Below are 21,068 nucleotides of genomic sequence, written 5' to 3' on the forward strand. Positions count from 1 at the left end.
TTCTTTTTTTTCTTTCTTTCTTTTGGAACCTCTTTTTATCCCCAAATCAGAAGAGATCCCAATCAGAAGATATCCCCAATCAGAGGAGATCCCTCACCCAACCGTGAGGGGGGAGAAATCCCCCCTCACGATTTGAGATCTCTTCTGATTGGGTTAAAGCATATTTTCCTGGGATTGCTGCCACCCTTTTAGGATTTTACTTGCTCCTTCATATACTCTTAGCTGGACAAAATGACAAGGCGGAAAAATTCACAACAACAAAAAAAGAACAAGAGGCAGTACTGAAGGCTAGGGACCTAATCAATACAGACATTGGTAATATGTCAGATCTAGAGTTCAAAATGACAATTCTCAAGGTTCTAGCCGGGCTTGAAAAAGGCATGGAAGATATTAGAGAAACCCTCTCCAGAGATATAAAAGCCCTTTCTGGAGAAATAAAAGAACTAAAATCTAACCAAGTTGAAATCAAAAAAGCTATTAATGAGGTTCAATCAAAAATGGAGGCTCTCACTGCTAGGATAAATGAGGCAGAAGAAAGAATTAGCGATATAGAAGACCAAATGACAGAGAATAAAGAAGCTGAGCAAAAGAGGGACAAACAGCTACTGGACCATGAGGGGAGAATTCGAGAGATAAGTGACACCATAAGACGAAACAACATTAGAATAATTGGGATTCCAGAAGAAGAAGAAAGAGAGAGGGGAGCAGAAGGTATACTGGAGAGAATTATTGGGGAGAATTTCCCCAATATGGCAAAGGGAACGAGCATCAAAATTCAGGAGGTTCAGAGAACGCCCCTCAAAATCAATAAGAATAGGCCCACACCCCGTCACCTAATAGTAAAATTTACAAGCCTTAGTGACAAAGAGAAAATCCTGAAAGCAGCCCAGGAAAAGAAGTCTGTAACATACAATGGTAAAAGTATTAGATTGGCAGCTGACTTATCCACAGAGACCTGGCAGGCCAGAAAGAGCTGGCATGATATTTTCAGAGCACTAAATGAGAAAAACATGCAGCCAAGAATACTATATCCAGCTAGGCTATCATTGAAAATAGAAGGAGAGATTAAAAGCTTCCAGGACAAACAAAAACTGAAAGAATTTGCAAACACCAAACCAGATCTACAGGAAATACTGAAAGGGGTCCTCTAAGCAATGAGAGAGCCTACAAGCGGTAGATCAGAAAGGAACAGAGACAATATACAGTAATAGTCACCTTACAGTCAATACAATGGCACTAAAATCATATCTCTCAATAGTTACCCTGAATGTTAATGGGCTAAATGCCTCAATCAAAAGACACAGGGTAATATGAGGAAGTAGGAATGCAACATGGGGGCTTAAGTGGGTAGGAGAAGAATCCATGAAACAAGATGGGATAGGGAGGGAGACAAACCATAAGTGACTCTTAATCTCACGAAACAAACTGTGGGTTGCTGGGGGGAGGGGGGTTGGGAGAAGGGATGTAGGGTTATGGACATTGGGGAGGGTATGTGCTTTTGGGTAAATTGGAAGGGGTGGTGAACCATGAGAGACTATGGACTCTGAAAAACAATCTGAGGGGTTTGAAGTGGTGGAGGGGTGGGAGGTTGGGGTACCAGGTGGTGGGTGTTATAGAGGGCACGGCTTGTATGGAGCACTGGGTGTGGTGAAAAAATAATGAATACTGTTTTTCTGAAAATAAATAAATTGGGAAAAAAAAAGACACAGGGTATCAGAATGGATAAAAAAACAAAACCCATCTATATGTTGCTACCAAGAAACTCATTTTAAACCTAAAGACACCTCCAGATTTAAAGTGAGGGGGTGGAAGAGAATTTACCATGCTAATGGACATCAGAAAAAAGCAGGAGTGGCAATCCTTATATCAGATCAATTAGATTTTAAGCCAAAGACAATAATAAGAGATGAGGAAGGACACTATATCATACTCAAAGGGTCTGTCCAACAAGAAGATCTAACAATTTTAAATATCTATGCCCCCAACGTGGGAGCAGCCAACTATATAAACCAATTAATAACAAAATCAAAGAAACACATCAACAATAATACAATAATAGTAGGGGACTTTAACAGTCCCCTCACTGAAATGGACAGATCATCCAAGCAAAAGATCAACAGGGAAATAAAGGCCTTAAATGATACACTGGATGAGATGGACATCACAGATATATTCAGAACATTTCATCCCAAAGCAACAGAATACACATTCTTCTCTAGTGCACATGGAACATTCTCCAGAATAGATCACATCCTCGGTCCTAAATCAGGACTCAACTGGTATCAAAAGATTGGGATCATTCCCTGCATATTTTCAGACCACAGTGCTCTGAAGCTAGAACTCAACCACAAGAGGAAATTTGGAAAGAACCCAAATACATGGAGACTAAACAGCATCCTTCTAAAGAATGAATGGGTCAACCAGGAAATTAAAGAAGAATTGAAAAAAATCATGGAAACAAATGATAATGAAAACACAATGGTGCAAAATCTGTGGGACGCAACAAAGGCAGTCCTGAGAGGAAAATATATAGTGGTACAAGCTTTTCTCAAGAAACAAGAAAGGTCTCAGGTACACAACCTAACCCTACACCTAAAGGAGCTGGAGAAAGAACAAGAAAGAAACCCTAAGCCCAGCAGGAGAAGAGAAATCATAAAGATCAGAGCAGAAATCAATGAAATAGAAACCAAAAAAACAATAAAAACAATAGAACAAATCAACGAAACTAGGAGCTGGTTCTTTGAAAGAATTAATAAAATTGATAAACACCTGGCCAGACTTATCAAAAAGAAAAGATAAAGGACCCAAATAAATAAAATCATGAATGAAAGAGGAGAGATCACAACTAACACCAAAAAAATACAAACTATTATAAGAACATACTATGAGCAACTCTACGCCAACAAATTTGACAATCTGGAAGAAATGGATGCATTCCTAGAAACATATAAACTACCAAAATTGAACCAGGAAGAAATAGAAAGCCTGAACAGACCCATAACCAGTAAGGAGATTGAAACAGTCATTAAAAATCTCCAAACAAACAAAACCCCAGGGCCAGAAGGCTTCCCGGGGGAATTCTACCAAACATTTAAAGAAGAACTAATACCTATTCTCCTGAAACTGTTCCAAAAAATAGAAATGGAAGGAAAACTTCCAAACTCATTTTATGAGGCCAGCATCACCTTGATCCCAAAACCAGACAAGGATCCCATCAAAAAAGAGAGCTATAGACCAATATCCTTGATGAACACAGACGCAAAAATTCTCACCAAAATACTAGCCAATAGGATTCAACAGTACATTAAAAGGATTATTCACCATGACCAAGTGGGATTTATCCCAGGGCTGCAAGGTTGGTTCAACATCCGCAAATCAGTCAATGTGATACAACACATCAATAAAAGAAAGAACAAGAACCATATGATACTCTCAATAGATGCTGAAAAAGCATTTGACAAAGTACAGCATCCCTTCCTGATCAAAACTCTTCAAAGTGTAGGGATAGAGGGCACATACCTCAATATCATCAACGCCATCTATGAAAAACCCACCACAAATATTATTCTCAATGGAGAAAAACTGAAAGCTTTTCCACTAAGGTCAGAAACACGGCAGGGATGCCCATTATCACCACTGCTATTCAACATAGTACTAGAAGTCCTAGCCTCAGCAATCAGACAACAAAAGGAAATTAAAGGCATCCAAATCGGCAAAGAAGAAGTCAAATTATCACTCTTCGCAGATTATATGTGGAAAACCCAAAAGACTCCATTCCAAAACTGCTAGAACTTGTACAGGAATTCAGTAAAGTGTCAGGATATAAGATCAATGCACAGAAATAAGTTGCATTTCTCTACACCAACAACAAGACAGAAGAAAGAGAAATCAAGGAGTCAATCCCATTTACAATTGCACCCCAAACCATAAGATACCTAGGAATAAACCTAACCAAAGAGGCTAAGAATCTATACTCAGAAAACTATAAAGTACTCATGAAAGAAATTGAGGAAGACACAAAGAAATGGAAAAATGTTCCATGCTCCTGGATTGGAAGAATAAATATTGTGAAAATGTCTATGCTACCTAAAGCAATCTACACATTTAATGCCATTCCTATCAAAGTACCATCCATCTTTTTCAAAGAAATGGAACAAATAATCCTAAAATTTATATGGAACCAGAAAAGACCTCGAATAGCCAAAGGGATATTGAAAAAGAAAGCCGAAGTTGGTGGCATCACAATTCCGGACTTCAAGCTCTATTACAAAGCTGTCATCATCAAGACAGCATGGTACTGGCACAAAAACAGACACATAGATCAATGGAACAGAATAGAGAGCCCAGAAATAGACCCTCAACTCTATGGTCAACTAATCTTTGACAAAGCAGGAAAGAATGTCCAATGGAAAAAAGACAGCCTCTTTAATAAATGGTGTTGGGAAAATTGGACAGCCACATGCAGAAAAATGAAATTGGACCATTTCCTTACACCACACACAAAAATAGACTCAAAATGGATTAAGGACCTCAATGTGAGAAAGGAATCTATCAAAATCCTTGAGGAGAACACAGGCAGCAACCTCTTCGACCTCAGCCACAGCAACATCTTCCTAGGAACATCGCCAAAGGCAAGGGAAGCAAAGGCAAAAATGAACTATTGGGATTTCATCAAGATCAAAAGCTTTTGCACAGCAAAGGAAACAGTTAACAAAATCAAAAGACAACTGACAGAATGGGAGAAGATATTTGCAAACGACATATCAGATAAAGGACTAGTGTCCAAAATCTATAAAGAACTTAACAAACTCAACACCCAAAGAACAAATAACCCAATCAAGAAATGGGCAGAGGACATGAACAGACGTTTCTGCAAAGAAGACATCCAGATGGCCAACAGACACATGAAAAAGTGCTCCATATCACTCGGCATCAGGGAAATACAAATCAAAACCACAATGAGATATCACCTCACACCAGTCAGAATGGCTAAAATCAACAAGTCAGGAAATGACAGATGCTGGCGAGGATGCGGAGAAAGGGGAACCCTCCTACACTGTTGGTGGGAATGCAAGCTGGTGCAACCACTCTGGAGAACATCATGGAGGTTCCTCAAAATGTTGAAAATAGAACTACCCTATGACCCAGCAATTGCACTACTGGGTATTTACCCTAAAGATACAAACGTAGTGATCCGAAGGGGCACGTGCACCCGAATGTTTATAGCAGCAATGTCCACAATAGCCAAACTATGGAAAGAACCTAGATGTCCATCAACAGATGAATGGATAAAGAAGTGGTATATATACACAATGGAATACTATGCAGCCATCAAAAGAAACGAAATCTTGCCATTTGCGACAACATGGATGGAACTAGAGCGTATCATGCTTAGCGAAATAAGTCAAGCGGAGAAAGACAACTATCATATGATCTCCCTGATATGAGGGAGTGGTGATGCAACAGGGGGGCTTAAGTGGGTAGGAGAAGAATCCATGAAACAAGATGGGATAGGGAGGGAGACAAACCATAAGTGACTCTTAATCTCATGAAACAAACTGTGGGTTGCTGGGGGGAGGGGGGTTGGGAGAAGGGATGTAGGGTTATGGACATTGGGGAGGGTATGTGCTTTTGGGTAAATTGGAAGGGGAGGTGAACCATGAGAGACTATGGACTCTGAAAAACAATCTGAGGGGTTTGAAGTGGCGGGGGGGTTGGAGTTTGGGGTACCAGGTGGTGGGTATTATAGAGGGCACGGCTTGCATGGAGCACTGGGTGTGGTGAAAAAATAATGAATACTGTTTTTCTGAAAATAAATAAATTGGAAAAAAAAATAGAAAAAAAATCCCCAAATGCTTGTGAATTAAGCAATGATGCAATACACTTGTAAACACCACAAAGGTAAAATAAAATGAGAAAAGATTTGAATTATAAGAACTGAAAAAAAAAGAACTGAATTATAACTACTAATAGTGTTTAAAGAAAAATGGATAGCCTCAAATACAGACATTTAAAAAGAAATAAAAAAGGCTGAAGATCCATGACCAAGCTTTTATCAAGTAGCATGAAAAAGAACTGTAAATGAAATTCAAGGGAAATTTTAAAAAGTAAAAATTTTAAGATTAATACAATTTATAAACTTCCTGCTACTTCAAGAAAAAGCAAAATGGGAAGGGCACAAATTACTGATATCAAGGAGAAAAAGAGACACCCTCACAGTTTTCTACAGCCATAAAATAATAAGACAAAAGCAATGACTTTTGGGAATAAGCTTGAAAACTCAGAATAAATAGAAAGATTTCTTAAAAGTATAGTTTACCACAACTGACATGGAATAAATAAAAGGTCTAAATATTCCTGCATGCATTAAAGAAAGTTGATACATAAGTAGAAGTTTCCCCACAGAGAAAACATCAGTCTACAATAGCTTAACTAGGGAATTCTTTCAGATATTCAACAAGAAATAATGCCAAACTTACATTAACTCTTCCCATGAATAAGAAGAATGATATCTCTTGTTAGGATATTAGCATAACTTCAACCCCAATATCTATCAATGAAATTATAAAACAAAATAGTACAAACCAATTTCTGTAATTAACACACATGCAAGAGTCCAAAACAAAGTAATAGCAAAGCAAATGCAAATAAAGTGACATGTGAAAAGGGTTTATTCTGCTAACAAAGATTCTCTCCTTGGCCAAAGTTTAATCAAGTTTCTATGAGCCCTGCACTCAAGGAGCCCAAAACTTGGGCTTTTGCCTCCAGGCTATTGAATCCAGTTTTAGCAAGAATCCTGCGAAGTCAGTTTAGCCAGAAGCCCTTACTCACCGTCATAATCTAAACAAATTTCTCATCTCCCATCATCCCCAGGTTGTATCTGATTACCCTGGCCTGCTTTCACAGCAAGAATCCTACTACTATGTCAGTTTAGCAGAGAACTGCCCTACAATCTTAGTAATTTTTTATCTGCTGCCTTCCTCCCCGAAACCTTGTCCCATGGCTATAAATCCATACTTTCCTTTGTCTTATTCTGAATTGAGCCGTATCTTTCTCTCCCTTACTGCAAAACCCCATTGCAGTAGTCCTTGCCCCTATTATGACAGCACTGAATAAAGTTGGCCTTACTATTTTAACATGAGTCATGATACTCTCTCACTAATGCTGCTATCACCTCTTCTATTCATCATTATTCTAAAAGTTTTAACCAGTGCAATGAAATACAAAAAAATTAAAATAAAAAATTAAAGTGTTATTATTCACAAAATTATAATATTAATAGAAAATGCAAAAAACTATAAATAAATTATGAAAATACATTATTTTTAAGATTTCTGATTACAAAGTCTGCAGAAATTAATTAAATTTCTACATCCCAATATCAAATAATTAAAAATGAAATTTACAAAAATATAAGTAACAATACATACCAATCAAATACATCAATATATAGGACTAAATATAAATTTTTAAATGGGCAGGGCTTCTACACACACACACACACACACAAATAAACATTATTAAAGAAAGTTAAAGAAGAACTAAATTAATGAAGAGTTATACCATTTTCATGGATTAAAAGACTCAATATCCCAAAGATATCAATTCTCCCCAAGTTGATCTATAGATTAAATTCCAACAAAAATCCCATGGAAATTGATTATATGATTCTAAAATGAATATAGAAGTGAAAAATATTCAGAATAGTGAATAACCTTGAAGAAGACCAAAATTGAATGATTAATATTACCAGATACCTACTCTTAAAAAACCACAATTCTAAGTGTGGTGGTGAAGAAACGATAGACCATAGACTAAAAAGGAATAGAGTCGAGTCTCCAGAAACAACCATCCATATACACACTTCTGACATAGCACAAAATTTACCCATGAAATGCAATGAAAGAAGCACAAATCTTTTCAATAAATAATTCCAAATCAATGAACCTTACCTCTCTCCTCACACCACATACAAAAACTGGTTTCAGATTCATCATAAATCTCATTGTGACAGGTGAAACACTAACAGAATATAATATAAGACAATAGCATCATCAGGATAGGCAAAAATTTCTCAAACAAAATGCAGAAAGCACTAATAAAAGAAAATATAGATAAATTAGCCTTCAGTGAAAGATGCTTCAGAGTGGGAAGTCAAAGCACAAAGTGAGAGAAGATATTTGCAATACATGTATCCAAAAAGTACTTATATTCAGAATATGTGAAGAACTCCAATAATCTCTAAGAAAAAGAAAACAACCCAATAAAATAAAGGCAAAAGATTAGTCCAGGCACTTATCAAAAGATGATAACCAAGAGGCTAATAAGCATTTGAAAAGATGTTCAGTAGTAACTCATAAGGAAAATACAAAATAGAGCCAGAATGAATTACTATTTGATAACACAAAATTGGCTTAAATTTAAATTAGAGAAAAACTCCTACTTCGTGCTGGAAATAACATAAGCAACTGGAACCCTCATACACCACCTGTGGAAATATAAATTCTTACAATCACTTTGGAAAAACTGTTGGCAATAACAACTAATGCTGAATTTGCATAGGTCTTCTGTCACAGCAATTTCATCCCCAAGTGTGTGCCCAAGAAATAAATATATATGCATGTTCATCAAAAGATAACATATGTCTAAAGACATTATTCATAGTAGCCCAGAACTACCAATAATCTGAAAGTCCACCAAAAGCAGAATGAATAGGTTATAGTAGAATCATATAATAGAATACTCTGCAGCAATAAAAATGAACTACTACTCCACACAATAGGAGAATTTCACATCCATAACAAGCAAAAGAATCCAGACACCAAAAAATTTCATGTTAAATGATTCAGCTAATATTAATCTCAAGAAAAGGCAAAATATATCTATGGTGATGATTCAAAATAGTAGTTACATTCAGAGAGAATGGGTAAAATGACTTGAAGGGGTATGAGGGAGAATTCGGGGTAGTGTTATATTCCATCTTATTTTAAATGATGGTTACATGGCTATATTCATTTGGGGGAAAATTGTAAGGATCTGTGCTAAAGTTCTGCACAATTTATGACATACTTTAAACACAATTTTTTAAAGTTATGATCTGTATACATAGACATAAAAAGATGTCCAAACTAGGGGCACCTGGGTGGCTCAGTGGGTTAAAGCCTCTGCCTTCGGCTGAGGTAATGATCTCAGGGTCCTGGAATCGAGCTCCGCATCGGACTCTCTGCTCGGCGGGGAGTCTGCTTCCTCCACTCACTCTCTCTGCCTGCCTCTCTGCCTACTTGTGATCTCTGTCTAATAAATAAATAAAATCTTAAAAAAGAAAAGATGTCCAAACTATAATATTAAATGAAAACAGAAAATTATAAAATAGTCTCTATAGTACAGGTCTATGCTGGAAAAATAAACTTTTAAAAAAATGTGTTTTGGACCTGGGTGACTCGGTCCATTACACGCATATGCCTTCCACTCAGGTCATGATCCCAGGTTGGGATCATGTTGGGCTTCCTACTTAGTGGGGAGTCTGCTTCTCCCTCTCCCTCTGCCCTGCTCATACTCTCACTTTCTCTCAATCTCTTCCAAAAAAAAAAAAAAGCATAGTGCATATGGATTCAGAAGAATATGCCACCTAGAAAGAAGGTTGAATGTGATAATAAGAGACTTCCCTTCCAAGTTTATATTCTTTATTATTTTAGGGTTTGTTTGTTTCTTTTTCACAACAAGCATAGTTACTTAACTGATGGTGATTTTTTTTAATAAAGGTTTTGAAAAGCAATTGAGAAAATGAGGCCTTGAAGTAAACTATAATTCAAATAAAGACATGGCAATCGAGAGACATTTAGTATAAAATATAATTTGAATTTTTATCCTTTTGCTCCAATAAATGCCTGAGCACAGGCAGTGGAAAAGGAGTCTAGATGTCTGTAATGTTTTGAGCAGGATCGTAACCCCTCTATCAAAGTTACATATTTTAACACAATGCCAGAAATCAAAGGATGTTCAGGTCTCCTATTGCCCTTCTTTCATCCTGCTTCCAACCCTTAACTATATGCTATAAAATAATTTCAACCAACTTTATTTCTCTCCAAAGTCTTCTGTATTTTCTCTCTCAGGAGTAGAATGTATTCTGCCATATTACTTTCAATTACCATTTAATAATTTATGAAATTACTCAGCATCATACCTGCAGTATTTCGGTCAGGCCCCATTACGTTGTAATGAGGTTTGATTTAACATGGTCATTATAAATGCTGCTAAAGGTTAACAGGGAAAAAAGTTTCATTCCAATGCATTTGATTTCAATCATTTAAGAATAAAATAAGCATCTGTCACTAAGCATGGAAGTCCCTTTTTCTATAAGCACCAGGGTATGATTATTTCTCTCACAAAATTTTAGCAGAATATAAAGGACTATAGTCTGGCAGAAATCCAGCTCGTGGGAAACATGGTGCAGAGCAGAAATTTCCAATGATTGTGCCATAGATTTCTTGGGCAGAACCATCTTTTGTTGTGTAATTCTGGCAAGATATTCAGCATTCCTGACCTTTGCCCACTAAGCGCCTAAAAGGTCAGTTACTGCTACAGCCAAAAGTAATCCCACAAATCTCCAAATGACCTCTTGGGGGCAGTATTTCTCCCAGTTCAGTACCACTGGTTTAAAGAATTAACCACTAGTTTGCAAGTTTAGCCAGTTTCATTCTGAAACTCTAATTTATGCTAGACATAATTTTTGATGTAATCAGAGAAGAAGAAAATGTAACTGTGATCTCAATCACCTTGTAAGGAAGGTAGATCCGTTGTTTAGTGAGCCCCTACAGGTGACCTGAAGGGCCAGTCTGTATCAGCTGTTGAAAGCTGTGCACCTCTCCCACACCCTATGTTTAGTGACCCCCACATCGGTACTTAGAAATCAGGCATGGTGGGAATTTTGGGAAAGCCAGTTGTTAAACATTCACCAGTATATACTGTTATTGATGCATATGACTAAGTTTTGGATAGGAGTGAGGGAAAGAGAAAGAACTTAAAACAGGACTGAAAAAAGGAACAAAGAACAGAAAATTGCAATCCTACTTTGTGGTGACCATCAATATTCAGTAAATTCTTCTCAACTTAAGAAATGCTTGAAGCAAAGGAGCAACCAGTGAAGATGCTGAGTTTTGCCTCAATGTTGGTCCATTGATTCACTCACCGAATATTTATTGAGAATCAAGTGCCAAACACTATTTTCACCATTAAGTTGCAAGAGCCATTCAAAGACAACACACATAATTACAGAAACATGAGACAGAGAAGATCCACAGGAAACTAAATTTCAGAGATATTACATACAAACTTTATGGAGGATTTTGAACATTTCCTTAGAATCAGTGAAGCTCCAAGTAAATCATACCTGGATGTGAAAGGAGTAAGGAACTGAATTTCACATGGAGAACACTAATTTAACAGAGGTTTTGTTGGGGCAAAGCATCCAATATCTTGGCATCCAATACTGAATTGCTTTCCCTCTCTCAATCCCAAAAGCAGTATCCTTCCCCAAACACTGAGCCCTGGCACTTGGGAGATGCCAAACTCAAGGGAACACCAGATGGTGACCATTTAGGAGGCCATGTAACATGAAGACATCCCTCTTGGAGAAGCTCAAGGAAACATGAGATCTATCTTCAAATGTGTGAGGATCATCAGATTAAAGAGAAGTTAGATGTCTTCTTTCTAGCTCTTTAAGGGCAGCAGTAGAAACAATGGACAGAAATAACAGGGTAGAAGATTTCATCTCAAGAAGAGAAAAAAATTTCTAGCAGAAAAAAATTTCTGGCTAGCATTGGAGCAACTAAAACCTCTATGACCTGCCTAGTTCCAGTTGGCCACACTAGCTCCAGCATCTTCCACTCCTGCTCTGCAACTGATGTTCAGTGAAGACCAAACTGTTTGTAGTTTTGGCACATGCCAAGTTGTTTATATTCTCTCAGTTCCTGGCTCCTGCCTGAAGATTCCTGTCACCTCGTCTTCATTTGGCTATATGCTCCTTATGGGCATGGCCCTCTTACCTGCTCTGGTGACATTCTATATATATCTTCAGCATTGGCCTTCTGCATGCATATAAAAAATAATGAATCTCTGTGAGTGTATCTATTGCTGTATCAATTGAAAATAGCTAAATGGATTTGCATCTAATTTGGGCACTTTATGGAATGGTCTGTATTAAAATATAGAGTATTCAGCAAACATAAAATTCACTTAGGTGGGACTTGGTGTTACTCCCAAACAGCAAGACAGCCATCTTCCAGAGCAGCTAAATCTGATGCTCTAGGAAGTGGAACAAGAACTCCCAGTTGGGTCAGGCAGCAGGTCTACTTGTGGATACAGAAAAATAAGGAGAGGTTCAAATATGAATCCCAAGTCAAAATTCATAAGGATAGGCACTCCAAGTTGCAAATGTAACTTGAATTTGGTCTGATTTTCACAAATGTAATGTTTACCCATAATGGAGAAGCATTCTTGATCATCACTAGCTGGTCCTATTTAACAAGTCTGATTATACTTCCTTTTTCTCTCCTAGGTCAATGACTTGGTCAAAGTCAGAGATGTTGTTGTTCTGTTGACCATTACATCTTCCATACCTAGCTAGAGGGGAAGGAAGTAAAGTTACCTGGTAGATGATTCATTTGTCTCTCAGTTATCAGAGGACACTCTAGAGAAAGAAGAAAAGCAAGATAATCTAATCTAATCACCTGTAGACATGCTGATATCTGGACCTCCTGGAAAATGAAGGCATGGTATTTCTTAGAAGAAGATCATTATTTACAGAATGTTCTTAGCAGGATATCCCTGGTTTAGAATCACTTGTGGTAAACAAACCTAGAATCTATGGATTTATATGCCATAATTTCCAAGATCACATCACATAAGTTGTACAAATATCTGGGGGTATAAAATGGAGATGTTTCCTAACTCAAACCCTCTCCTCTGGGTGCAGTAATCCACAAATCTCACTTAGGGATTTCACCTATTATGCTGGGCCAGAGAGTCCATATGTGATGCAGGAAGGCAAGATCTGGGAAATCATACAGGATGTCCCAGACCTCTCCCTGCTTTGCCTGTCCTACTTGATTCCTTATATCTCTGAAATTATTAGCAAATCTTGGTAGTATGTAAGACCTCTGATCCATGTAAGTCTGATTTGATGATCCAATCCTCTGTGTTAGCTAGTATAGGCATTTATTAAGGTAGCTCAATAAATACTGGCTAAACCAAATACCCAGACAGAATGTGCCCTCCTATGCATAAGTTAGTTCCCATTGCTAGAATTATTACAAGTGGAGCTGAAAGACAATCTTTAAAAGATACCATCTAATGGGGTTCTCTGTTTGATGACTGCTTCTACTAGATTAAACTTTTAAAACCTCCAGTGTTAATATTCTATAGCACAACGATCTGTCATTGGAAGTTTGAGTCTCTGCACTCAAATCTCATCCCAGACCTCAGTGGTACTATAAGCAATCTACAACAACAGAAAGTTCAATTCATATGGCTCCTGCTACCACAAACTGACTTGAGAGACAGAACCAAGAATTATTTGCTCTTAACAAAGCCATTAAAAAAAACAATTTTGATATATTGATTCTATGATCCTCGTAATAACCCTGTGAGATTATAAAGGGAGAAAATCTATTTTCCTATCCAATTAGACTCAAAGAGGAAAAGTGATTTTTCCAAACTCACACAGATAATATTTATCAGAGATGGGGTTTAAATGCAAGTCTTTGGTCTCCAGAGACAGTGTTCTTTCCTTAATGTTCTCATACTACCTGTCTCATTCTTTCCAACCTTGGACAAAGAAGTAACTGCAAAGCTCTCTGAAGCACAATTTTCTCTTTTGCAAAATGGCAATAATGGCTGTACCTGGTGTATAACACTGTGAACCTGCATGATAGCAAATGTGTGTTTAGTACTCAGGCAAAACTGAGTACCAAATGGTATTACAATAATGATCTATGTGTCTTCATCACATTTTATAATATCATACCCCTTTCACATTCATTGTCTCATCTTATTTACTCTAACCATCATTTAAGATGGACAGGGTGGGCATTTTTATTCCTTATAAGACTATAACCAGGACTTAAAAGGTTAAATGAAATGATTAAAGGTGAGGAAGTGAAAATGGAACTCCTCCTTGTCTGATTCTAAAACCCCATCTTAAATGCTACGAAGATTTTGTAAAACAATAAGAAATTTCATTCCCTCTCCCCTTGACAAATTTACAGTTTTGTGAATATCTAGGGCTTTTTAAAATGTCATGTATATAATACAAAAAAATCAACCTATCTAGGAAGCAAGGTGTGTGACTATGGGTTTCAAACAGTGTTTCAAGATCAAAGGCAAGGAGGCTTCATTCGCCATTCACATGTGCAGAAATAAGTCTTCAGGGGGAAAGCCAAGAAGACCTATGACCACCACCTAATTCCAAGCATATGATGCAGATGCAGAGCTATGCACACTGTATGTATTCTCTGAATCCTTGGTCTTATACATAATTAAATTGGGGGTTAAAATATAAATGAAGAGATAGTAAAGTCATCTTAAATTTTCCCTGATCCATGTAACCAAGGTTTTTCCAAGAAATTCTGAACCAGATTTCACTGTCTTCATCTGTAAAATACAGATCAGAGAACCTGTTAGGTCTGCTATGAGAATTACAGCTGTCTGCTAAGTTCTGTTCTTCCTTTCTTCACAGGTACACTTGATTTCCCAGCCTCCTTTGCAATTTGGCATGGTTGTGTGACTGGGTCTGAGCCAAGGGGATGTGAGTGGCAGCGATGTATCAAGATGGGCTATAAAAACCCTCATATTCTTCCATGTTCTCTTTTTTGTGGCTAGAGACCAATAAGGACAATTGGGATAGCCTTGGAAGCCATGTGTTAAAGATGGCAGAGCCACTGTCACCTAAGTCCCTGGAAGATTGCATGGCAGAGAAACTGTCTCCCCACCACCAACCACCTCTGCTGACCTGGGACATCCATCCCCGCTAGACTCAGGTAAGAAAAAACAAGTTTTCTTGTGTTTGAGCTACTACATTTTTAATTTCCTTCTTGTAGCAATTTAGCCCACATAAACTAATACAAATGATAATGTGAGCTGCAACTATAAAGGGTTATTTTTCTTCAGTGTCATTATTCTAAACTCAGCTCTTCCTCAGTTTAATTTTTATGACATATGTCAGCTTCAAAGTCAACCTGTTCATTTTAATTATATGTTGTTCACAATAATGAAAATATCTCTGTGCTACCACTCTACAATCTCTCTCAAGCTATAGCTTTTACCATGGCAATTCCAAATCAAGAAAATTCAGTGCATCCTAATACCAATTACTCCAAGTTTGGAATGATCTGCTGCAGTAGACAGCCTAGTCACTCCTAGTAGGAAGAAGCAGTTCATGGATTCTGTTAATTCCCATTCACAGCTAAAAAAACTGAAACCCAGAGAGATACATAATATGGTGAGATTTGGGGGGCACCAGAGAGGTCCTTCCTTTCTGGCATATCTGCCTTTGACAGAGCATTGCTAGAGAAAGCAATGTAAACTTTAAACTGAAATTCAAAACAAAACAAAACAAAAAAAATTAGTAATGTGGACTGCTAGTAGGTATAATAAGGGTTTCTAGTCTCTCTTACCTGAATCCATCTCAAATATCACTTTTAAATTATTGTTTATAAAGCACCACTTTGTTTACCCTGCAGGTTCTGTGTTCCGAACTCTTGACTGCTCCCAAAGTCAAGAACTTCTGATGGCTTCCTATTGTCATTTATCTTGGTTTTTAAGATTCCCTTCCAGGCTCCTCTCACTGTAGTTAATCTCCTCCCTTACTGTGCACTCCCTAGTCTCCTGTGGTCTTAGTACCTTTGCTAGTGCCTGACAGCCATTCATCTCTACCCCTTTACCTATCTAAGTCAGGTTCAGTCCATTCTGTCTATATCATGATGAACATGATTATGCCAAAGACCCATTTCCCATGGATTTTGATTCCTGAAACCCATGGCCCTCTAGGTCAATACACAGAATGGACATTTCATTCTTTGCTATTTGGTTTCATGAGGTTTCTTTCTGTTGTCTATGGTGGATTTTAAATTCTATAGAGAGGAAAAATTCACACTACAAGACATTATAGTGGAGGGAGTGGGATTCTACTCACTTAACACAGGAGAGTTCCTTGAAATCCCTGGCCCACAGTTTGTACATCATTAAAAATGAATTTAATGAACTATCCAACTCTAGCATTGAGTAAATGTGTTTTGCATCCCCATATCACTACTTCAACAAAGACTCATTGAGTCCCTGCTAAACACCACACATGATTCTAGGAGCTGAGGATTCAGTGATGATTTATCTTCTTCCTCTCACAGTTAAGGTGAAGAAGCTTGCTTTGGAACAGAGTGAGTCCCCTGTTACTAATGACATGCAAGCAGAAGCTAAGGAGGTGTTGGTTGGAAGTGCTGGAAGTATTTTAGTAAAGACTCCTATAATCAGCAGAGGCCTACAGTTTCTGTCAGGAGGCTGGGAGCCACACACACTTCCTACCTTTTGGAATCCAACCAATAAGATACAGTCATAGGGTCAGTTTGCAAAGGTCAAACAGGAAGCAAACTATTGACGCGTGTATTGATTTGGTCAGCTTGTCGCCCACTAGAACCCAAGACCTGACATTTACTGCCCACCCGCTTATACTCACTGACCTCTATTTTATATTTTTCCTTCAGCTCTTCTTTCCAGCTTACCTCTTTATTCAGGCAAATGAAACCCCAAAACCCACCCCATTCCAGACTACCCAGACCTTTTGAGCCATCCCCTGACTCAAGCCCACATGGGTACCATGGAGTGACCTCTGGAACGACTTACCATTACCTTTACTAACCTTTACCATTACCTAAGACTTACCATTACCTTTACTAACCTAACCATTACCTTTACTAACACTAAAATCTCCTCCCAGGAAGGAGCCTCAGCCTCATTCACATAACACACAATGTATGGATAACCATGTTTTCTAAGGTGCATGTGCGACCTTGTGCCTGCCTCTACATACCATAACAAGTTTTCCCAATCTAAATATTCATCTTAACCCTAAATCAAAGGAACCCTTTCACCCTCTTTAGGGGAGCCATGGCTTTGCAAGCCATTCCCTGTGATCTCCTTGTTTGCTGCAAATAATTTTGTTTGACAGCTTGACTGAGTACTGATTCTGATGCACCAGGAGCGAACTCATGCTGGTTTGGTTACAGGCTCACACTGCTAGAACAAAATATCACAGGATATTTGTGCCTTAAACAACATTTCTCATTGTTCTGGGAGGCTGGAAGCCCAAGATCCAGTTTCTGGTTGAATCAGTTCCCAGTGAGGACCTTCTTATCCTTACGTGTCAAAGACAGGAAGCTCTGGTTTCTCTACCTCTTCATATAAGGATGCCATTCCCAACATGGGAAGCCCACCATCATTTCAACTTCATCTAAACCTAATTACCTCACAATGGTCCCACCTCCAAACACAATCACATTGCAGGTTAAGGTCTCAACATAAGAATTAAGGTGGGGGAAGGGGGCGGTGTACAAAAATGTTCAGTCTATAACATGTATTAAGTAAATGATACATTTGCTATGATGTATTTATTAATTACATGTGTAGTAATTAAATATAGATGCAAAAACTAATAGCCATGCAAGCATCAGATATTCCTTAGCAGAGTTCTGGTAAAATATAGGATAGAGAATGTGGCTGGTCCACAGGCTCCCCACCTCCCACCTAGAAAACAAATCTTAAGGGAGGCTGATGGAATCGGAACAAGTGAGAAGCAAGCCTGGAGAACAGCCTCTAAGCAGCCTTTCCCAACCAGCTGCAAGAATTAACCCTGGGGCCCACCTTAGCCACTCAAGGTCATGTCATCTCTCCTAGGAAAGAGGGAGACACCACAAAAGTTCTTGCATTCCTTTCCCCCTGTGGTTGCTGGACACAGGAAGAGGGCTCACCCATAATTGTTCTCAATATCTTTTCAAAAATACAATATTAAGATTTAATCTGTTGTAGCATCTAGCATAGCAGAGAGCCACTGTGAGCCTTTCAAACCATCAGATCACCCCCATGACAGAAAAATAGCCCCACATATAAATGCCCCACATATAAATGAACCTCATTTGCCATCCACAGCTCACAGACCTGGCCCTAAATGACTTACAGAAACCTCCCCTGCAAACTACATCCCCATCTGCCAGATTCTGTCATCATAACTCAACCAACATTCAGTCTTACCCTGCAGGTTCTATGTTCCGAACTCCAGGCCACGTGCCTCTTCCTGAATACAGCTCAGTGTCCCTCCAGCTCTGCCCCCCCCATGGCCACTCCAGATAATGCTTCTCCCCTAGTGCCAGGCCTCTCTCACAGCTTTTACAGACCCCACCCATCATCCTGTCCCATGCCTGCAAGAGGATCCCACTACATAAACCAGGGCCTGTGGGAGGGGCTCAGTAAATGTCTGCTGATCTTATCATTTTGAACAGCTAAGGGTTGAGATGTCTTTACCTGCCTTTTAATTCCTAATGATAATAATACTATACTCTTTTATTAACTGCTGGCTATGATAGAAGGTATGCCAATGAATTCACATACATTATGTTCTTTGACTCTCAAAAGAACCTCTAACATAAATGCTTCTATTACTGGCCCCATTTTATGATCAGGAAGCCAAGGCTCTGAGAGTTGGGACCTTGGCCAAGCTGGTAAGAGGTGGTAGGGCCCAGTGTTGTTGTTAGCCGAAAGGGTGTGGCTTTTTTTTTTTTTTAAGATTTTATTTATTTATTTGACAGAGAGAGAGACACAGCGAGAGGGGGAACACGAGAGGGAGAAGCAGGCTTCCTGCTTCCTGCTTCCACATGAGCAGGGAGCCCCATGTGAGGCTCAAGCCCAGGACTTGGGATCATGACCTGAGTTGAAGGCAGATGCTTAACAACTGCAGGTGTCCCAGGGTGGTCTCTAATGTGGTTTTAATTATACCTCGAGGATTATGGAAAACCTCCCTTTCCATGTTCTGCTATTAATCCTGGGGATTTTTCTCCCTCCGGAAGATTCATCTTTGTCTGTGCACCCTGAACTGGAGTGGTCTGGTTGTGGGCGGACAATTTCTAGCTCCAACAGGTTGGGACATCCTCAGCCAGTCCTGTAATCTCTATAACCTTTACCTTGCCATCTGCAGAATGGGGATAATGCCACAGCTTTGCCTTTTCCTGCCAGTATTCCAGGATTGTGGTGAAAAGCCAGTGGGGTGCTTGCATAACAGAACATTCTGAAAGAATAAAACAATCCTATCAGAATATGGTTGAGCATCAGAATGACCCAGAGAGCTTGTGAGACCCAGGTTCCTGGAGCCCATCTGCAGCTTTTCTGTCTCAGCAGTCCTGGGTGGGACCTGAGAATCAGTATTTCTGAAAAGGTCCTGGGTGATGCTGATGCTGCTAGTTTCAGACCACATTTTGAGAACCACCATCTGATGCCAACTCCTGTTCTCAGCAAAGTGCCCCCAGTGTACTCCCAAAGTCATCTGCCTTCTGTGTCAAGAAGGGTCACAGTGCAGCCTGGATTTCAGTCCCAATCATCAATCCCAGGGACGTCACAAACAAAGAAACAAAGGGAAACTGTCCTTCTTTCTCAGACAAGTTATTTGTCAGGTCAGACTCTTGGTGGTTAATGTGAGGGTGGGGGTGCCAAGCCAAAGAGTCGTGGTGACGAGCATAAGACTTACAGGTAAGATTACAGCAGGCACCAAACAGGCTGGGACATGAGTCACGGCAGCGGCATCTGGGAAACAGTATTAGGAGAGCGCCTTGCAGATTGCGAGGCCATTGATGGCTGGCTCCAAGACGGCCCTCCGAGGCGCAGAACAAAAGTACACCGTGTGCTCCAGTAAACCTCCTGGGAATGCTTTTGTCCAGATCTCCTGACAGGCTAATAGGAGTTTTTCCTTTTCCTGACGAGGGAATCGTTCTCTCTTTGATGCCTTTCTGAGTGTGTCTGTGGTTGATAACAGCATAATTTCACTCAGAAAATGTCCTTTTCTTGTGTCCCTCTCATTCCCCACACAGTGCCTGCTATAGGGGAGGGGCGCGCTGGGGAGAGAATGAACCGCAGGTTTTCCCTGCACCCTTAGCCATCTTGGGCCGACTGGTCCAGAATAAGAAGGCCAAGGCCAGACTTCAACATGCTCCAGGCCTGTGGGCGGGCACTGTGTTCCCTGGTGAAGGGGGCACCTGGGCAGCCTCAGACACCCCCACTGTGGGCACTGAGCTGCCATCGTCATGAGGATCAAGCCCTCTCCTCTCGTCTATGGGGCCCCAGTGGAGCTGCTGCAGGACGCCCCTAGGTCACCTTACCGCTGAGGCCTCACCAGAATCTCCGTGGGAACAGGCAAGGGGCAGGGAGGTCCACCCAGTCTGCTCCTTGATTTCTGCCTCCAGTGTCCTCCTGGGTATTCCACTACCCCTTGCCTGCAATAGTCTGGGCTCCTCAGATATGCAAGTGACTCATTTTCCATCCATCAGAGATGAGACTTAAATAAATAAAAAGGTACTTCGTGGGGCGGCTGGGCCTAATGATAAGCAATTATAGGAAGCCAAATGAAGGCAGTGCTTTGTGCGGGGCCTGTGAAATTGGTTAAGCAAAAAAGAATAATGACCCGTTTCAGTGATTCATCCCTTTGCTCATTTCAGAGGGAGCATTATCTCAGTTAAGTGATGCAATTAATATGAAAATGAGGGAATCATTGTTTAAGGAGATGAGAGGAAATCGGGGAGGGCCCCCCCATGCCACAGTGGGGAAGCATAGGGACCACTGAGATGAAAATTTGCATAGGTCAGTAGCAATGTGAAGCCTTTAGCACGTATTCAAAGCTTAGCTTGCATTGTAATACTTCGCCATTAAATTCTCATTATGGTGACCTGTGTCCAACACAATTTAATTTTTCAGAATCTTAATGATAAAAAGTTAATTACGTTAAGGTGAAAACCTTTTGTACTGGGCCCTAAAATGAA

At 39.5% G+C, this 21,068-nt stretch overlaps 1 pseudogene; it reads left to right on the forward strand.

Moving 5' to 3' along the window:
* The window catches only part of LOC122890227, a 32,959-nt pseudogene extending 12,619 nt beyond the window's left edge, over positions 1-20,340 (forward strand).
* Positions 20,341-21,068: the final 728 nt, after the last annotated feature.

This window comes from Neovison vison, chromosome 11 (assembly GCF_020171115.1).
Source record: "Neovison vison isolate M4711 chromosome 11, ASM_NN_V1, whole genome shotgun sequence".
Classification (NCBI taxonomy): domain Eukaryota; kingdom Metazoa; phylum Chordata; class Mammalia; order Carnivora; family Mustelidae; genus Neogale; species Neogale vison.